Below are 21,987 nucleotides of genomic sequence, written 5' to 3'. Positions count from 1 at the left end.
TCAATAGTTCCACCTGCTCCTTTGATTTGATTGACAATCTCCTTTAGTCTTGTACTGTATTGGGTTGTGTTCTCACCTTCATTCATCCTCATAGATTCAAGTTGTCCTCTTAGACTATCCACTTTTGCTCTTTGAACATGTTCATCTCCACCATACACAGATATGAGCTTGTCCCACATTGTCTATGCATCATTGCATCCTTCTAGATCATTAAACTCTGAATCGGTCAATGCAGATGTTATTTCAATCATTGCTTGAATATGTTCTTGCTTTTCCTTTATCTCTTCCATTGCCAATGGATAGGTGCTCGGTGTGATGAAATCATTCTCCAGATAATATACAACATATTCTCCAACTCCTGATAGGTGCAGCTTCATCCTCTTCTGCCATGTAGAGAAACTTGACTTGTTCAGCTTCGGTGCATCCCTCTTATACATCTTTGGATCTTTTCCTCAAGTACCTTTAAACTTTTCCTTTTGGAGTCCAAAGCTCTGATACCAATTGATAGTTCTAATACTTAAAGATAAGTACAGATGCCAAGCTAATAAGATGAGAGGGGGCGGGGGGTGAATCATACAAACTTAATCTTCCATAAAAACAACAGATTCAACCTCGGTAACATATACTTCAGTAATATAACCAAAACTGCTAAACATGCAAACTCAAAAGCATATAAACATCATAACACTCATAACACCAGATTTAACGTGGAAACCCAAATAGGGAAAAACCACTATGGGATTTTGGACCCACTAAGAAATATACTCTTCTAGAGTATGCTCGGTTAAAAGCAAATCCTATTAAAGATTACAAACACATTGCTAGATGCGACCCAGTTAAGGGATTTCCCTCAGATCTGTTAGGATCTTCACCTTGTTAGAAGTGACCTTGTTAAAGGATTTCATACACTCAATCAAAATGTCACCGTACTAGAGGGTTTTACAAATAAGACTGTTAATTCCACTCGGTTAAGAAATTTTCTGTCACTTCACAAAATAACAGTAATAAAAATCTATCTACAACTTCACATCTAAAATGCTAAAGCAGATTCTTATTTGCTCAATACAATATAGGCATAGAACTAATATTGTCCATCTACTGGGCTCTATACTCTGTTATCACTATGTAGCATCCCTATGCAGACACTTGCCTGCATACATTATTTATCAACAATTCCCTATTTATAAACAATTCACCAACCGCTTAATCTCCTTGATCACATTTCCCATCATCAATCATAGCCATCAGATCTTCAAACTTTGACCAGGTTCAATGTATCCTTAGATCTGAAAACATTTTACCTCACCTTGGAACTTGTGATAGGGTATTGCAGTTCAATCTGAGCTATAGATCTTCCTGCCGATTTTCCTTTGCCATAGATTCTTTAACAAACTTCATTCATGGCATAACAATCATTTAATCATAGCTAGCTCATCAGCTTCCTTCATTAAATAATGCTTTTATTCATTCAATGCATTCTGTTATTACTCGGTTGCCACTTGGTAAATACTAAACTTCACTTGGTAGACATTTTGCCTTCATTAACCGATAGCGATAACCTTAGGGTTTACCGACTAGGTTCTTTGCTTGGTAAAATAGTATAGTATTAACCTTTCAATCAATAACATATGTAGGATATCAAAACAATCTAATCATCATGATCTCATCATTGTCTAACTCGGTAATAGTTGCCCATTGAATAACTTATTTCACCCCTTATCCATCATATTCTTTCTATGTCTTTTACCGACATATTTATACTCATCGAATCATACTTCTCAAGATATGGCAACATCATACTGAATTAGAAAATCAATTTCTTAACATCAATGACAAAATCATAATATTAGGACAGCAAACATCCTTAATCAGTTTTATCCATAATCATCAACAACCTTCTCAATATCCTTATTGAAATGCCAACAATCTCTCCTTGTCTGTTATAATGCCGAATGCCAACACATTGTTCTTACCTCATTTATAGCAGTAACTTTCATTTTGTATGCCAGTGGGAATCCTCTTAAAACTTTTGAAACAATTTCATCTTCACTTAAGGTTCCTCCACAACATTTAATACCCAAAACAATTTCATTAACTATTTCCATAAAAGCAGAATTCCTTTCATCTTCTTCCATTTTTAGATTTTCATACCTGACCCTGAAGCTTTCAAGTTTTGCAATTTTGACTGTGGAATCTCCTTCATTCAATATTTCCAAATGGTCCGAAATGGCTTTAGCATTAGATCTATCTGATAGTCCCATGATTTCCTAATTTGATAATGTGCTCAAAAGTGCTTCCCTTGCTTTGCAATCATTTTCCTCATCTTTTTCTAAGGTAGGTGGATTAGGTTGACCTTGAGTAGGAGCAATATAGCCATTCTTTGTAACATCCTAGATGTCCTTTCTAGTACAATTTAGATGTGTCTCCATTCTGATCTTCCACATGCCATAGTTGGTTCCATCAAGTTTAGGAGTGTCCTTTCTATAATAGTTAGTAGACATTGGATCTCCTCAATGATAGGGAGAAGCCCAAAGGATGACCAATTAAATCTAAGTGGAATCTTCTTATTAAGAGACTCCTTCAAATGAGAGTGGAAAGGTTTTGGTTTTCTTGATAAGGCCCACTTCTAATGTTCACAAGCTTCACTCAACCCACAACTACCTCCTTGAGTTCTTCCCACCATTTGTTCATACACTTACTCAACTCAAACTATCATGCTCACTTACTCAACACTTAGTCAAACCCTTCTTATAGGTCTAAACCTCAAATATAGAAACTCTGATAATATTGAGGTGTTTGGAGGTTTCCTTGAGTTTTTTCAAATGGTTTCCAATGGTTCTTCAAGACCATTCAACCTTGCACAAATTGGGTTCACACTTTTTGCAAAACAGGGCTAGTAGCCCATGGAGGGCTAATTGGCACTTTTTTGTTCACCCAACCCAATGATGGGAAATTCCTCCAAAAAACTTATCTTGGTTGATATTTTAGAGGCATAAGCTAATAGATTTTCATGGTTTAGGTCTCTGTCAATGAAGAATGCGGATTGTCCACTATTTATGGCACTTTAGTAGGGTTTCAAGAGGGTTTTCAAGCTTGCTTTATCAAATACACTTCTCCTTCATGAACCAAGGCCTAAAACTGACCATTGGGCTCTGCCACACCTTGGATATCACTATTCAAACACTTTCCACCTATCATTTTGCCAAACACTTGGCATACTAGCTGTAAAAGATGACAAAACCAGTTATTTTCACTGTTTTTCTAACTTTTCACTGTTATTTCTGCACAATGGAGGGTTAGAACTTCTAAAATGCCCAAACCAAAGAATATATAAACCTTTTAACAACAAGTTAACTTTGACTTGAACAAGTATGGTGAAGTATTCATGCATAGAAGGTTTCAAGGACAATCTTGGTGCCAAAAACCAATATATTTCCCAAAATAGGGAGTTTGCTGTCCTTCACAAACTGTGACACATAACAATGAAAAAAAAGTAAAGTTTGAAGTTCCAACTCCTTCAAAATACTTCAAGGATAGGTGCAGACCTCTATCCATGTTTGTTTCAACACTTGGTGCTTAGAATCCAAATTTTGAGCATTTAGGAAGAATACTAACCAAGTTAGACAGCTTGCCTAATAAGTGCTCAGACTCATCTTTTCCATCATGACTGACAACAAAAGCTTAAAATACAATATGTAAAAAGGTCCAACTTGGTCTCCAAGGCTTGTTTTCTCTTGGTTACCCATCTAGACCAAGTGTTTCAACCCATTTTCTTCAAAACCCCAGTTCAGGGCAGCGAACTGGCAAAAACTAAAAGATTTTTTTTGATAAACCAAAACACAGTAAAAACCCTAACATAAAGAATGAAAAATATTCATAAAACCATGACACAAACTCCCATAAAAGAACAGTACAGAAATATTGCTCTATACGGACCGTTATAGCAGATTGAGCTTTAAAAGCATGAAAAACAGTCATATTTCATTAATTTCCTCTTGCTAATACAAAGCCAACCTCTTTACAATATTTGAAGTGTTCTTATATAGGCACACACAAACCATTTCAACCATTATGGCATCCATAACTACCTTGTGGAATGATTTTACAACTTTTCTCACTTTTTGTCAAAATGTTGCTTGACAACATTGGCAATTTTTTACTTTTAGTGCAATTTGACCTACAAGGCAAATATCTTCCACCTAACAATTTGAGATTGTGTCAAATAAATAAATACACATACTCCAATTCCTTTCTAGGCTTTTTACAAGGTTTTTAACACATTTTCACTATAATGCCATTTTTGGCTTACAATGCACTATGGGCCAAAACTAGAAAGAAAACTTGAGAAAAACTATCTAAACAACTCTAAGATAAACTCAAACTATAATGAAATATAAAAAACAAAATTGGAATCTTATAATATTCCTTTATTCAATTCATGATCCCATCAGGATCAAACAAGCCAAAATTGTGAAGGTGCTCCTGCACCGTACTCCCCAAAATTGAAAAAGTTCCAAGTCCTCTTGGAAATGATACTTGCAAAACATATAGGCTTCATCTTGACCTTTGCAATGTACTTGTCTTTGGCTTCATCATGCATGGCCAAATGAAAATCTCCTTCCTTCATCTTCACTCTAGGCCTTCCTGCAAAAATCAACATCCACCATAGTTGTAGCTGCTCACAAGGTGTAAAGGACACCATCAGCTATCAGTCTAGTAAACTCTTAGTCCAAGAACAATTCCATGAATAGATATGAGAGATCTCAATGAACTTCATCTCAAAGTGAGGAGAATTGCTCATTTGTGGGGACCAATAGATGTGCTTGGTGTCATGCATTTTCCTAGTATAGAGCATTGCTCCCATAAAGGTCATGACACCTTCATAAAGACTAATAGCAATCTGATAGTGTTCATGCATGTAGACCTCTGTAGCAACATATGTATCAGTAACAACTATCTCTGTATCCGATCTGTCAATAGGCTTCTCAAGTGTGTGTTACTCTTGTACCATGTCTTCTTCTTGTCCAATCTGCTCAACAAATCCATCATTAGGATAAAGACTATGTGCTTCAGCCACATTGGTCTCTATCCCTTGCTCATCCTCAAGAACCTTTGCCACATAAGGTTCCTCTTCAACTCTTTGGTGCTCACTCTTCACTTCAGCATGCATCTTCTGCTCAAAGTCACTGAATGTACTATCTACCTCTTCAACTTCACCTTCTATGGTACTTGGGGTCACTTCTTCCACTAAACTTCCATTGTGTACTGCTGCACCATCTGCTTCTTCAACATCTTCCTCCTGGTGATTCTTATGCTCAGGGAAATCTATTCTCTCAACCAATCCTAGACTTCTTGTTATACACCATGTAGGATCTTCTTCTTCCCTCATAGGGTTCAAGATAAAATTTATGCCATCCTTAGAAAATTTATAAACATTCCTATAAGCATCATACATAGTGCAATTGTCATATTGCCATGCTCTTCCCAAAATCAAATGGCAATCTCTCAAGGGCATAATATCACATTCCACCATCTCATAGTAAGGACCAATATTGAAATGAACAACAAACTTCTCTAAAACATCAACCTAATTATCATCACTCAAACCAAATGCTCTATAAGGTGAATTATGTGGTATCCTTGGTAGATTCAGCTTTTCCACCATTTATATGGAGACTATGTTGTCAAGAGAACCACTGTCAACTACAACTTTACATACTTTACCCTTGCATTTGCACTTAGTTCTAAAAATGGCTTGTCTTGGATCATATCTACTCTCCATGTTGTTAGGAACTTCTTTCTTCAACTCTCACAACTCACAACTAACTGCAAGGATCTACTTCCTTGCTCTGATACCAATCTGATAGGGAGAAGCCCAAAGGAGGACTAATTAAAGCTAAGTGGAATCTTCTTGTTAAGCGACTCCTTCAAATGAGAGTGGAAAGGTTTTGGTTTTCTTGATAAGGCCCACTTCCAATGTTCACAAGCTTCACTCAACCCACAACTTCCTCCTTGAGTTCTTCCCATCATTTGTTCATACACTTACTCAACTCAAACTATCATGCTCACTTACTCAACACTTACTCAAACCCTTCTTATAGGTCTAAACCCCAAATATAGAAAATCTGATCATAATGAGGTGTTGGGAGGTTTCCTTGAGTGTTTTCAAATGGTTTCCAATGGTTCTTCAATACCATTCATCCTTGCACAAATCGGGTTCACACTTTTTGCAAAACAGGGCTAGTAGCCCGTGGAGGGCTAATTGGCACTTTCTTGTTCACCCAACCCAACGATGCAGAATTCCTCCAACAAAATTATCTTTGTTGATGTTTTAGAGGCATAAGATAATATATTTTCATGGTATAGGCCTCTGTCAATGAAGAATGAGGACTATCCACTATTAATGACACATTAGTAGGGTTTCAAGAGGGTTTTCAAGCTTGCTTTATCAAATACACTTCTCCTTCATGAAACAAGGCCTAAAACTGACCATTGGGCTCTGCCACACCTTGGAGATCACTATTCAAACACTTTCCACTTGTCATTTTGCCAAACACTTGGCATACTAGCTGTAAAAGATGACAAAAATAGTCATTTTCACTGTTTTTCTGACTTTTCACTGTTATTTCTGCACAATGGAGGGTTAGAACTTCTAAAATGTCTAAACCAAAGCATATATAAATGTTTTAACAACAATTTAACTCTACCTTGAACAAGTATGATGAAGTATTCATGCATAGAAGGTTTCAAGGACAATCTTGGTGCCAAAACCAATATATTTCCCAAAATAGGGAGTTCGTTGTCCTTCACAAACTGTGACACATAACAATGCAAAAAAATGTAAAGTTTGAAGTTCCAACTCCTTCAAAATACTTCAAGGATAGGTGCAGACCTCTATCCATGTTTGTTTCAACACTTGGTGCTTAGAATCCAAATTTTGAGCATTTAGGAAGAATACTAGCCAAGTTAGACAACTTGCCTAATAAGTGCTCAAACTCATCTTTTCCATCATGTTTGATAGGAAAAGCTTAAAATACAATATGTACAAAGGTCCAACTTGGTCTCCAAGGTTTTTTTTTGCTTGGTTACCCATTTAGACCAAGTGTTTCAACCCATTTTCTTCAAAACCCCACTTCAGGGCAGCGAACTGGCAAAAAACTAAAAGGTTTTTTTTGATAAACCAAAACATAGTAAAAACCCTAACACAGAGAATGAAAAACCTTCATACAACCATGACACAAACTCCCATAAAATAATAGTATGGAAATATTTCTCTGTACGGACCGTTACAATAGATTAAGCTTAAAAAGCATGAAAAACAATCATATTTCATTAATTTCCTCTTGCTAATACAAAGCCAACCTCTTTACAATGTTTGAAGTGTCCTTATATAGGCACACTCAAACCATTTCAAGCATTATGGCGTCCATAACTACCTTGTAGAGTGATTTTACAACTTTTCTCACTTTTTGTCAAAATGTTGCTTGACAACATTGGCAATGTAGACAACTAAAATTGTCCTGTCTAATTAAATAAATATCTTTATTTATTTAATTATTTTAAGCCTAATTCTTCTATTTCATTTTTATCCTCTTCTAGCCTTATTCCTCATTTAAATAAATACAATTATTTATTTAAATTATCCTTTTGCCTAAATTAAATAAATATCTTATTTATTTAATTGATCACACTTCTTCTATTAATTAAATAAATCTTTATTTATTTAATTAATTCATTAGCCTTTTTTACCTATGACACATGCCATTCATCTCTTAATTCCTACACTACCTACCCTCTTATTATTTTCTTATTTTCTTTACCTACCCTCTAATCATAGCCGACCATTTATCTTTTACAACTCTCAATCTTATCCCTCCATTTCATATAGTGTCTTCTATATAAGGAGATGCTTCCTTCATTATCAACGGGATGCATCCTGACTGATCAATCGACTACACTATGCTTTTGAACTTGCATATGCGATCCTACTTGCAACCACATTTTCGTTCTTTGTTGAGCTCTTGTGCACATATAAAATCTGAGAGAAAATATATCAAGCAAGATCAATGGAGATAGGAAGAATGGAGATTCAAACCCTACTAGACATGTGATGGTATAATCTTTGTGATTTCATTTGATTTGCATTGTCTTAGGTAATCTTCACATGTTATGGTGGATCTTTGTTGTTGTTAGGCTAGGGTTTTGTGGTTGAATTCATTTAGTCTTTCAACATTGTTTTGATTAAGTAAAATCAGGTATTTGAAAGGTACCCGAACCTTGAACAAACCAGGAGAAAGAACTAAAGTGCCTGGTCACTTCAAAAAACAAAATGAACCCACCGAAAGGGATCAACTTAACACAACATTACATAATAAAGTATCTTGGTACAGACAGCAAAAGGAAAGCATAAAGACAACAAAGAGACCTAACCAGGGACAACAATAGAAACTAAATACTACTCATAATTTCCTCAGCGTGAACAACCATTTGTTTCATGTTGTTCACTGAGGTCTTCAGATCCTCCAGCTCACGACCTTCGATGTCGCCTTTTTTCTTTGTGTTAGCTTTGGTCCTCCTTTCATGCCCTTTCTTGTTCGACTGCTCTTTATCACCATCCTTTTCAGCATCATTCTCAAACTTGTTAATAAGGATGTTCATGTTGTCCACCGAGGATTTGAGAATTTGGAAATTTTGGTTGGCAATCTTCTTTACATTGATCTCCAGTTTGTCAATTCTGGTGCTGAAATCTTTCATTTTATTTTCCGTTTCCTTAGGATCTCCCATCTCATTGACCTTTTTCTCTGTTGCCATAATTTTTCCAACCATACATTCAATAGCTTGTGCATTATGTAGAAAGGCCACCAGTTCTTTAACATGTTCCGCCAAGGGTTTGTCACCAACTGTTATTCTTGCAATAGCCTGTGTATTGGTTTTCAAACTGTTAACATCCTTCACCATAGTAGCGATGGTCTCACAGAAGGCCTTAACAGTTTCTTTATCCCCATCGTCACTTTTATCCCCTTTTTCCTCCTTATACAGGTTTGTAGTATTCACGGTCTCCAAATTATCCATCATCGGGTTACCCTCCTCTTCTTTATCCTGACTATCAACCACCTTCTTTTCTTCAGCCTCCTCTTCTGATTCAACCTAAACATGATTGAATTTAGAATTGCTCCCCTTTTTAATGTTCTTTTTTTGAGCCTTCTTTCCAGTGGTTTTCCCTTTCCTTTTTTTAGCAGATTTTTCCTCAAGGGATTCAATTGCAAAGTCCGATGTATCAGAGTCCACAATAATCCTCCTCTTCTTGGCCCTTATCCTCCCTTTCTTGCTAGTTTCCTTCGACTCTCCCTCAGTATCCGAGTCAAAATTAAAACCACTATCCTTACTTTCTATAGTTTCATCTCTAGCATTTTTGCCTTTGATAGGCTTTTCAATGCACTTCCCCTTTAGCATTTTATAAACTAGGACCATAAGTCCCTGGTGGAGGGCATGATCACCTTTAGGGTCCTTCTGGATTTCCTTTATAGTATGATCCATAGAACAGGCAAGGTAATAAGGAAGGCTAACCCTTTCACCATGACAAAAATGATTAAGAAGAATGAAGTGATGCCCGTAGGCCCTGGTAAACCTACCGTCTAAGGTAATGTATTCAATAGAAGTGAAAAGATCAAACCTCCAAGGCCCACAAATTCTCTTTGGGGAGTGGTAGGAATTGTCAATTTTGATCATCTTTCACCTCTCTCCATCTGTAACTGGAAACTTGTCTGCAGCTTTATCAGATATTCCTTTGTCCCTGTAAAATTTCATACCCTCTGTAGACATCCCCGTGCCCTAGGCAAGAACCTCTTCGTCGATATTCATTATCTATGAACCTATCATAATTTTTCCATTTTTCCAGTTCTTGATGAAGTAAGAAGTAATTGTGGGGTCTTTCCCACTTAGTCGTTCCATGAAAACATTCATTCCTCCATGCTAGAGGATGTCCTAGACTTCATCATTCTTTCTCCAGTCCGAGCAGGAAGCAGGTTCGAATCTCTTCTTGTTACCTCCCATTTTTCCAGCACCTTCCTTGCAATGCCTTCTCTTGCTTTGATCACTTCCCCTCTGATTTATGTGGTTATTCTATAAGAGTGCCCAGAATCCATGCCAAGTAATTATGATAAGACACCTATTTAAAAGTTCATTATCTTCAAACGAGCCCTGCATCGAAAAAAGGTGGAAAGATCATTAGAAATAATAATTAAAAGTACCATGTTGCCTTGTCTAGCTTCGGTCTTGATTGAGCAAGGATTTCATTTCTCTTGCAATCTCCATCTCAGCATAATTAGTAATGATGTCTTTCAATTGGCAAGCCAGGTTGGTAGCCCAGTTAGCACAAGAGTTGGCCTCTCTGTAAGCATGTGTAAAAACACACATGTCAAACTCTTCGCTAATTTTCCTAGTAGCTTTAATAGCACTACTAATAGACCAAGACAACGGGAATTTCATATTTAAATAGTTGATAATGTTTAAGGAGTCTCCTTCACACCAAACTTTAGTACATTTCGCTTCCTTATCTAGGATCATCCCATGATAGGCCGCCATGGCCTCAGCTACATGATTGGTTTGATTTCCTATGGGAATACATTTGATGATTTTACATATTCCCCATTCATCCCTTAGGACCACTCCACATCTAGCAACCCCCAGGTTACCCTTAGAGGCCCCATCAAAATTGATTTTCATCCATCCTCCAGGCAGGCTGATCCATCTCACTCCCTCTCTAGGGTTGCTCTGAACAATCTCTTGAGCCTTTGGTCTCCACTTTTTATAGATACATTGATCCTCCTTAGTGTGAGGATTATCCAGACCACCTATGATATTCAGATTTTCCACTATGCTTCTTCTGATTTTTTCAAACACAATTTTAGCCTTAGTAGTCTTTTCCCTGAAAATTCTATCATTTCTCTCTTTCCAAAGACCCCAGCACATGTAGGGTAAAGCAATTTTCCATAATAAGGTTGTGGTTTTGTTTTTTGAAGGGTGATGCCAAGACTTGAAAATTTCCTGAATCGAATTAGGGAAGCTCCAACTAATATTGAATTGATCCAGATAGCTTCCCCAAACGTCAGCAGAGAAAGGACAATGGAAGAACATATGATTTATAGTCTCCTCATTCTACTTGTAAAGAATACAGAAACTAAGCATACTGATACCTCTTTTTCTGATATTCTCAATAGTGAGAATTTTGTCTTGAAGGGCTGTCCAAAAGAAAATATTGATTTTGGGAATGAGGCCTTTAACCCAAGCTTTGGCCCAGCAAGGACTTTCCATGTTCTTGAACTATTGATGATATAGAGAAGTCACTGAAAAAGTACCACTAGATGTGAGTTTCCAAATTATTTGGTCTTCTTCTTCAATCCTCACCATAGAGTTCATAACTTTGTTCAAACTTCCTAAAGACTGATCCACTTGAAATAAGTCTCTCCACTATCCCTCTTTCCAATAATCCTCAACCTTGGTTCCAAATCTTTCCTTGCATTGGTTCTGATATCTATTCCACTCAGGGTTTTCATTCAAAGGGGAATCCAGAAGCCAAGGGTGCTCCCAGAACTGAATAAGATTCCCTTTTCCCAACTTCCACTTTTTACCTTTGATAATTAATTCTCTAGTCCTAGAGACATTTTTCCAAATATTGGAACCAATTGGGATGCTCTCCATTTTAAGGAAACTTTGAAGATTCGTGCATTGGCTTTTGTATTTTTTGTCCCATATTTTTTCCACTCTCCTTGATTTCTGTATCCTCTCCAAATCTGCTTGGCCATGAGGTGATCATTTATGTCTCTTATTCTTCTAAGGCCAAGACCTCCTTTATTCTTAGGCTTATAGACCTTCTCCCATGCAATTAAGTTCATTCTCTTCTTCTCTTCCACCCCTATCCATAAGAAGGATTTCTGAATCTTTTCAATGGCCTCAGCATACCTAGCTGGAATCCTGAACAGACTGATGGCATAGAGGAGGATACTTTGAAGAGTGAATTTAAGCAGTTGGACCTTACCTACTTGACTAAGGAGAGCTCCCTTCCATCCAGACAACTTTTTGTGGAATTTATCCACCAAGGCTCCCCAAAAGGTGTCTGGAGGATCAAGGTCTAAGGGGAGCCCCAAGTAAGAAGCAGGCATACTACCAATTTGGCCCCCCAGAATGTTACTAATTTTAATCCTCCTTTTCTCCGGAGTACTAATAAAATAAACAAAGCTTTTAGACCAATTAATTAGCTAACCAGTGGCCTCTCCATAGTTGTCCAAAGCCTTTTTTAGTCTTCTAGAGTCCTTAACAGTGGCTTTTCCCATTATTATAGAATCATCAACAAACTACTGATGAGAGCATATTTGATCAGTCGAAGAAGGATTCAAACTGCAAAACTCCCTTTTCTCAACCAACTTACCAATATATCTCCCCAAGCATTCTGCCATGATGATGAAGATCACTGGAGATAGAGGATCCCCCTGCCTGAGACCTCTTGAGGCTTTAAAGAAAGGAGAAGGGGAGCCATTCATTAAAACATAGAAAGAAGTCAAAGAAACCAATTATCTGATAAGGCTGACACTTCTAGGACTAAAACCAAAAGCAGAGAGAACGTCCACATAAAATCCCAATCCTCTCTATCGTAGGCTTTAGAGAGATCCAATTTTAGAAAAAAACCTTCTTTTTTAGAGAATGCCAGTGGATGGATATTTTCATGCATAGATATGATAGAATCCAAAATTTGTCTTCTTGGGACAAAACCACTTTGCTAAGGTGAGATGATGGAGGGCAACAACTTCAAAATTCTAGAGGTAAGGACCTTAGAGATAATCTTATAGAGAGAGTTGCATAAACTTATAGGTCTGAAAAGATCCATAGAATCTGCCCCCATCTTTTTGGGAATGAGAGCAATAAAAGTACCATTAACTTCTTTTAACAATTTTCTAGCACCAAAAAACTCTTTCACTGCTCTGGTGACATCATCTCCTATAATATGCCAGTACATTTGGAAGAAAAACATGGGAAAGCCATCCAGACCTGGGGCTTTGTTGCCTTCAAAGGAATTGACAGCTATCAAAATTTCTTCATGGGAAGGGATAGCCGACAGGTGATCACTCTGTTCCTCCCCCAAAATGGTAGGTATGCTGTCCAAATGTTCCCTTTGTGCCTGTATTTCCAAATTCTGATCCTTAGCAAGTAAGTTAGAGAAAAAATCCATAGCAGCCTTTCTCATAGAGTCATCAATAACAACACCTCTGTCATTCACTTTAATTTGAACAATTCTATTCATGGCCTTATGTCTTAAGGTGGACATATGGAAGTATTTAGTGTTCCTGTCCCCCTCCTTTAACCAGACATTCCTCAATCTTTGTTTCCAGTAGGTTTCCTCTTTAGCTATTATATCATGATATCTCATAAGAATAGCATCTTCAGTGTTTCTAGACATATTAGTGTAACCATTGATCTGTATTTCATCCTGGATTTCCTTGACCTCTAAGAGGATTGTGGCTTTTGAGGTAAATATGTTCCCAAAGCAATCCTTATTCCACTTCTTAACATTATCTTTAACATTCTTCAGCTTTTTGACCACTTTGTACATGGTGTTCCCTTCAATACTGACCTACCACCATTCCTTAATCTTACTTTCCAGATCCAGATGTCTCGTCCACATTTTTTCAAATCTATAAGGGAAATGTCTCCTTCTGTTCTTTAATTCAGCCGTGAAGGTTATGGGATAATGACCTGATCTAGCCCTTATGTGAGAGGATAAAGAACATTCATGAAGATTATACCAATCTAAGGAAAGAAGAGCTCTATCAAGTCTAACCTGGACCAGATTCTCACCACTTCTTCTATTGGTCTAGGTGTATTTGACTCCTTGCAACTCCAGATCATGAATTGCATTATTGTTTATGAATTCCATCAAGTCTAGTGTACTGTCCAGATTAACTTGACTCCCTCCCTTTTTCTCATTTTCCTTCAAGGGAGTATTGAAATCTCCCATAATTATCCAACTATCCTCAACAAACCTACTTCTCAGCCCAATTAGATATCTCCACATCTCACTTCTACTAGTCTTTGTGTTGGGGGCATAAATGTTAGTTAGAACCTAGGTTGTACAATTCTTAAAGTGCTTAAATCTTATACAAGCCAGATTGTTATCCTGAATCAACACCTGTCCTTCTACATTGTTTTTGTTCCAAAAGGTAACAATTCCTCCTGATGTACCTTCTAAACTACCTCCACTGACTCCACCATTTTTGAACATATTCAAACTCTCAACTTTATCTTTAACCATCTTAGTTTCTTGAATCAAAAAAATATCAGGGTTTTTATCTCTAATCATGTTTTTAACTAAATTATTCTTGTGGGGACTATTAAGTCCCCTAATGTTCTAGGAGATGATTTTCATGGATTTTTAGAAATACCTACCTCAAAGATGGTTCTTTGGGTACCATTTGCTAAGTTCCTGCTTGTTTCCAAATATCTTTTCTTGGAATTTGAGTGTCTTCCTAGAGAAGTATGTTGTGCTCCCACATCACCAAGCTTGCTTCTGGTGTTTCTAGTCATCGTACTATTGACTGGGTTGTTGTAGTTCTTTTTTTTTTGCTTGTTCCTTCTTTTATCCTCTACTGCTTCTTCATCCTCTTGCTTAGTTTCATTTTTCCCTAGTGCCTTTTTTATGTCTTCTTCATCTCCCCATTTTGGATCTTGATCTTCCAAAAATGCCAGCTTTTCCTTTGTTGGGGTGGTTAGAGAAATTTTTGATAGCCCTTGGCCCAGAATGGTATCAGGTTGGGCCTCCTGGAACCAATTTATCTCTTTCTCTTGGTCTTGAGATTCTGAGACAAGGTTAAAGTTATCTCCTTCCTCTTTGTCTAAGGGTTTTTTTTCCGTTTTATTTGGGACTAACTCTATCTTGTCATCTTTCAATTCTTCTTGTTGTTTTGTCTTTTTCTTTATACTCTGAGTCCTCAACATTCTGCTACGCCATATGAATCTTTAATTCATTACCCACTTCACTGCTAATTTCCTCCTCCACCCCTCCTTTCTGAGACTGATTCTCCTAATTCAGATCATTGGATTCCAAGGCTTTTAGTGGCTTGTCTACTTTTTTCCAGACCTTAGTTTGGGGGAAGGGTTTATCCTCCATACTTGGACATTTTTTAGCCCAGTGTCCTACCTTTTTACAATGGAAATAGGTGAAGGGGATTTTTTCATAAACAATATTTTGCTTCCACTTCCCCAGTTTTGATTCTATCTCTATTTCCTCTGGCATGTTCATGTCAGGTCTGACTCCAACATAGATCCTAGCATAAATCAATCTTCTTCTGGATGCTGTGACCTGGTCAATAGAGATGAGCTCCCCAAAGGTATTGGTAATACCTGCAAAAACATCTTCCTCCTAGTATTCCATCGAGAGCCCAGGTAGTTTGACCCACACTAGAACTTGGTCCAAAAAATTCTTTCCTTTAGCTACATTAGGGTACCACTTTTGGATGTACATAATGTATTTACCTATTGTCCAAGATCCACTATAAAGGATGTTTCTTCTATCCTCATCACAGGAAAAAGAGAAAGATAGACAACCTCTGTTCATTGCTACCACATCAACCTGACCTTTCAGGTTCCACTTTCTTTTGACAAATCCACGAACTATTTCTATGTTAGGTCTTGACCCAAAAAAATTACCAATCAATGTGTTTTCCATTCTGGCAATGTTTTGATCTATGATTTGGTCTGGAACAACGATAGCAAACTTACCCTGAGACACATTTGAGGAGTTTTTAACAAGAGGCAATGAGAACTTACCTTTAGGCTTAGCCCCAAACAGCGAGGACCACTTACATGTCTATCCATTGGGTCCCCCCTTTGAGTCCATTAATGAATGAACCTTTTCTGGGAGAACTTTTCCTTCCACCATGTTCTCTGAGAGACAAATTGCTTGCTGTCCTTGGGCTCCTACCGAGTTGCCATCTACTATTTTTGAAGTTTGAACCTTCCCTTTCCCGCTCTCATCTATTAACCGCTCTTCATGTGGTGTTCCTCCCCCTAGGTCCCCAAAAACCACGAGATCATCAGGGTCCTTTCCATCTGAAACCCCCCCCTTTGAAGGAATCTCTATGTCATCTACCGCATGCTGTCCCAATGCTGATCCAGAACTCCCGCTCAAATTTGAAAACTAGATCCAACCACCCTTCATGGATTCGCCTAAAAAAACTCAATATCTTTCCACATTGTTGTTATCCATTTTCACCGTATACATTTTGGCACACCCAGTGGGACCCTTTTCCCTTTTGCATTTAACATCTTTTGTGCAGATTTTGTGTTTTTGAAGTTGCAGATTTGACATTTCTGACAACATTTTGATATTTTCGCATCTGCGTACTTTTGGATCGCATTTTTTATTTTCTTCCACGTCTGTGACATTTGGAATCGCATCTGTGCCTTCGATATTTTTTTTTTTTTTTTAAGATTCCAGGAAGCACGTATGTGTTCCCTAGTCGTGTCTGTGAAGTCTTCAGACATGTTTGCATTAAGGAACCACGTTTGTGTTTAGGAACCACATTTGTGTCAGATCTAATCGCGTCTGCAAATTTATAAGGCATTTGTGTTTCTGATAACTGTGTCTGTGTGCAGTTGTTGCATTTTGGTTTCTTTGATTTGGTTTTTCATCATTCAGATTTCAAATCAGGTTTATATTGAGCTAACATCTTCAGATCTAGCTAATGAAATTGGTGCAGCTTGTCTTGAAAGCGAAAAAAAATTTATTTTGTTGAAGGCCCCTATTTTACAAAGTCTTTTGGATCTAAAATTTACCTAACTTGTGTGCTTGCAAGAAGGGGTGATCATTTGAAACTACTAATAGATCTTTGTTGCAGGACCTTGGCAAGGGTTTTTGATCTTTATTGTGTGCCTTATTTTCATAGACTAGCAAACACTTCAATTGGTGCACTAAAATTGAACCAATGTCTTTTGTGTCTTGAGCAATAGGCTCTTTTTGTTTAATCTCTAGAGGGCCTATCTCCCCGTGTGGTCATTAGACTACTAGTGAGGAGAGAACGACCCAAGTGGTAGCGAGGAAAACCCACCTCTACTGAACCACTATAAACAACTATATTCATGGTGAAAACTATGGATAACGTGTGTTGATTAGTTCATACTGACACTATGTCTCCCCATGAATCTGTTTGATCAAATTTATTGTATCAGTTGTAGGGCGTAACCCCTACTAGCTGGGAGCCTTCTGTATTTACAGAGCTGAAAGTGCCGCATGTATGGCCACATGACTAGATGCCCTTATTAGCACCTTTTTGTTTTAGAAGCCAAAATCCTTCTAGTTGTTGGGGCAAAAGGTCGGACCTCTGGAGCGGCCCACACACATACGGTTCTTAGTAGAGATACAAAGTTCACCATGAGGAGTTTTCATGGGGACTGATGCTTGGCTTCCCTGAGAAGTGAGTGTCGAGGGTGGAGCTAGTGGGGTCAAGTATCTACGTATATGCTCTGAATAGCGTAGCCTCATGTGGGAATCAACAACTATTGTCCTGGATAGCCATAAGAATTGTGCTTGACTTATTTTAAACATTCACACATTCAAGACCAAACATCAAAACATTGTGTCTTTTGTGTCTTCAATTATATGCAAAACAATTTTACATCAAACAACACACTTTCTTTTAACTCATTTTGAGTCTAAACACTTGCAAACATTGAGTCCTCATCAACATTGTGTCCTCTTGTCACGAAAAATAGTCAAAAATTCAGATTTGGTCACAACAAGTCACTTCACAGATTGGAAAAATTGCACAAAGTTTTCAGAAATGTGTCTGTGTCATAAAAATGCGTCTGTGTCCTTTTGAGAAACATTGCACTTACAACATCTTAGAAACGTGTCTATTTCTGACAGAATAGCATATGTGTCATTTAAGTGTGTCTGTGAAGTATACAGGCACGTCTGCATTCAAAATTGAAAAACTTTTACGATCCAGCAAACAAGAACAATCAGTTTCAGACTTATTAAGCTTCCTAGGTATCTCTCTGGGTTTTCATCTAGAATTCAACCTGTCTTTGGGTCTCACAAAGTCCATCATTGCTTTACACCTTACATTACATTCACATTTGTCTAAAATTGAGTGAAAAGGTCACTTGCTTGTCCTCATCATACTTTGTCAACACTCTACATACAACAACATTTTGCTAAGTGGTCCCTTATCAGGGTCTATCACCTTTGGGTCTCATTCGGTCTTACTTAGAGTCAAGCTCAACTTACCTCATCAAGAGAGACTATCATCTCTTTGGAAATCACACCTACTCTACTACATAAATACTTGGTCTTACACTTTGGACATTACAAGTACACTTTAGATTCATTTACATTCCATCCAACTCTTGGTCTTCCATAATCTTTCCATTTTCATCTAGTCTCACACATCTTGGTCAATACCTAGTTCATGGTTGAAACCCATTCCCAAAAATCTAGGAGAGAAACTAAAGAGGCTCAAGAGTCTGCAAACATGAGTTCCTATGAGTTTGACAATGATATCTTTTTCAATTCTGATCACACTACATTACTTGACATGGATGCCTATAGAAACATTCCAAATATTGAGAACATGGACCCTACAAACAACAATGATACACACAATGACAATATGGACAACATTTCAGTACATTCAGCAGAAGCAGAAGATTCCATTATGGATCCCCATTTCAATCGATTGGTTGAAGAAATAATGAGGAGAGATAGACAATACTTTTTACAAGTGATTGCACAAAGTGGAGCCAAGATCCCTCATGATTTTGACATGTCTCAAATAATGGAAAATCGACCTTTGCAACAACCTCACCTCAACATGGATCAAAGGAGGCCTACTAGTGGAGGCAATAGAGGACCACATATGGTGCCTGAATCACCATCATCTTTGTTTCAAAAACCAGAGGTCCCATACACACATGGTCAAGCATTTGATACTCACTTTCGCAGACCATTATGGAAGTCTTATGCAGAAAAATATACTCAATCACATACCAATGCTAAGGATCAACCACCAAAGCAATTGGATATCCAAAGGCATGTTCAAAATTTGGACACAAGGAAACCCCGTGTCAAATTTGGGGGCAACACACTAGAACAAACTCATGACATTCCTGTAGAGTATGGTATACATGGGCAAAGCAGATGGTCCATTCCTCACCATGATTCTATACCAAGTGGACCATATACATAGCATCATTATAGACCTCCTCCATATGAACATGTGTATGATAAATATCATCCATATATGCAACATGCTCCTCCTCCACCCGGTGGTTCAGGCATGGGGTTTGGCCCAAGAAGTCGATCTCCACCTAAGAACAATTTGGAGCAGCAAATTAAGGACTTACAAAAGAAAATGGAGGACATAAATACACTGAAGCCAACTTACACAATGAGAGACATATGTCCTTATCCATTTGACAAAAGCATTCCAATGTCTCCATTTCCTACACACTTTGTGACACCTAAGTTTGATAAGTACAGAGGAAAAGGAGATCCTAAGGCACATATAAGACAATTTCTCATGGCTTGCATTGAGGTAGTAGCAGAAGAGACATATTTGATGAGATTATTCCCACAGAGCTTAGGTGATCAAGCTATGAAATGGTTCTCCCAACTCCCACCTGGAATTAAGTCATGGGGTGACTTAGCAGAGGTATTTATCCAACATTTCTCATACAACATAGAGATAAACATATCAGTCACTACCTTGTGCAACAGCAAACAAAAGGATGGAGAATCTTTTTCATCATTTTTACAAAGATGGAGAAATCTAGCCAGCAGATGCTCTTGTTAAATTCCACAAAAACAAATGGTAGAGATGTTCACCCTGAATGTTAACAAAGAAATTGGTTATCATCTAAGAAAAGCTTGTTTGTCCACCGTCAAGGACGTGAATGAAAAAGGCTTAGCAACAGAGAAGGTCCTAATTGAACAAGGAGCCCTTAAGATATTCAAAGAAAACAAAGAGGACTTTAAAGGAAAAGACAAGCCAAGATTTTGGAATAAAAACAAGAACACAATCAATGATGGTGTTGTTGATGCCAATATAGTGCAACCTAAAATCATTTTTTCCAGATCAAGCTCTACAAACAATCAGGTGAATACTCAAACAACTTCAAAGTCATGAAGGAAGTACACTCCATTGGGAGAACCACTTGAGTTCATTTTCAAAAAGCTAGTGGCAAACAAGATAATCACAATTCTAGATTTTCCTCCATATGAGCCAAAGGTCAAACCAAATTGGTGGAATGATGATGAATATTGTGAATTTCATAAGAGCAAATGTCATAAAATAGGAAATTGTCATCGACTGAAGAACATCATACAAGATCTTATTGATAGAGGTGACATTGAGATTGAAGGACACTCATCCAATCAAGAACATGAGATGTTTAAGGAACCATTCCCAAAAAATGACAAGGGAAAAGCTAAAGCCACAGATGACCAAACCAACTATACCAGAGCATCCTATAACTATGATTCAACTATCAATCACATTTCAATGGACAATTATGTCTCTACCATTATCATCAAGGACAAAACGCCTGAGAATTCTACCCAGAGACCCAAGATCATTCTAAAAGGAATTGGATCTTCTTCCAAACCTAACTCTGAATGTAATGTTACAACTCTTCAAGGTAAATTCACTTTGTAAGGTACTCTAGCTAAAAACACCACTTCCTGATCAACCAAACCTGAGTATGACCTTTAAGAACAATTGGGGAAGACACCCACACTTATCTCAATCCTCGAGCTCTTACACATATCCCCCACACATAAAGCCATTCTTGACAAAATCTTGAGAGACACTACTGTCCCCACTGATCTGAACATGGACCAATTTCAAGCCATGGTGGAATACCTTTCTGTTCTACACTCCCTTACATTTACAGAAGCTGGTGATGCCTCTATGAGCCAACCACATAATGCACCATTACACATTGAAGCCTTTGTATACAAAAATCAAATAAAATGATTCCTAATAGATGGAGGAGTAGGTCTAAACATTTGTACATTGGACACTATTAAACAATTGGGATATTCAGATAAAGCTGTGAATTCTACAAACAAAATTATCATCAAGGCATATGACGTTGAAGAGCATTCATCCAAAGGCACGGTCACCTTGCCTCTTAGAGTTGGGCCAGTTACAAAGGATGTGGTTTGTCAAGTCCTAGACCTGGATCTCACATACAATATATTACTAGGATGTCCTTAGATTCATGAAATGAGGGCAGTCCCATCTACATATCACCAATGCATTAAGTTTCCTCACAATGGAGTTGAAATAAAATTTAATGGTGATCCTAATCCATTCATATACTATAATAACTTGAGACCAAAAAACTGAGACGATCATTCCAAGTAATAAGGAAGTTGTTCCTTCTTCTGCATACATTGATCCTGAATCATTAAAACCTTCAACATCAAAACAAACAGAGCTCAAAGAAAAGTTCAAGTTTAATGTTGATCAACTCCCACTATCTCCTAAGCTATTCAGTCAACAAGAACAATCTATAAATAATTTGCAAGGAATTGGGTGTGAACCACCTAGTGTTGTGGCTACTAAGTTTGAATGCAAATCTCCTCTAGTGGTGCAAGCAACTCTTGATATCAATAGTCCTAAGAGTGGTTCCAACAAAGAATCTATTGAGCGCATTGCCAACCCTCGTGAGATCTCACATAGCCTTACCATTCCATCCACTTATTCCATTTCCACTCCACTCCTAGACTTGGATCAACATGAATCACAAAAGCCCTCACTTATTGGGGATCAAAAATCAAGATTTGAAAAGAAAAATCTAAAAGTCAATAATAAAGAAAAGTCCTTTAGTCCAAATCAAAATCAAAAGCTATCGGACTCCACAAAAATCAAAGTCAAGGATAAAAATCCTATGAAGAAAAAAGAGCAAGCATTGATCTCCCCTAATATCAAA

The sequence above is a fragment of the Cryptomeria japonica genome, chromosome 5, assembly GCF_030272615.1.
Source record: "Cryptomeria japonica chromosome 5, Sugi_1.0, whole genome shotgun sequence".
Classification (NCBI taxonomy): Eukaryota; Viridiplantae; Streptophyta; class Pinopsida; order Cupressales; family Cupressaceae; genus Cryptomeria; species Cryptomeria japonica.
The sequence above is the reverse complement of the archived record's forward strand: the minus strand, read 5'-3'. Positions refer to the sequence as shown.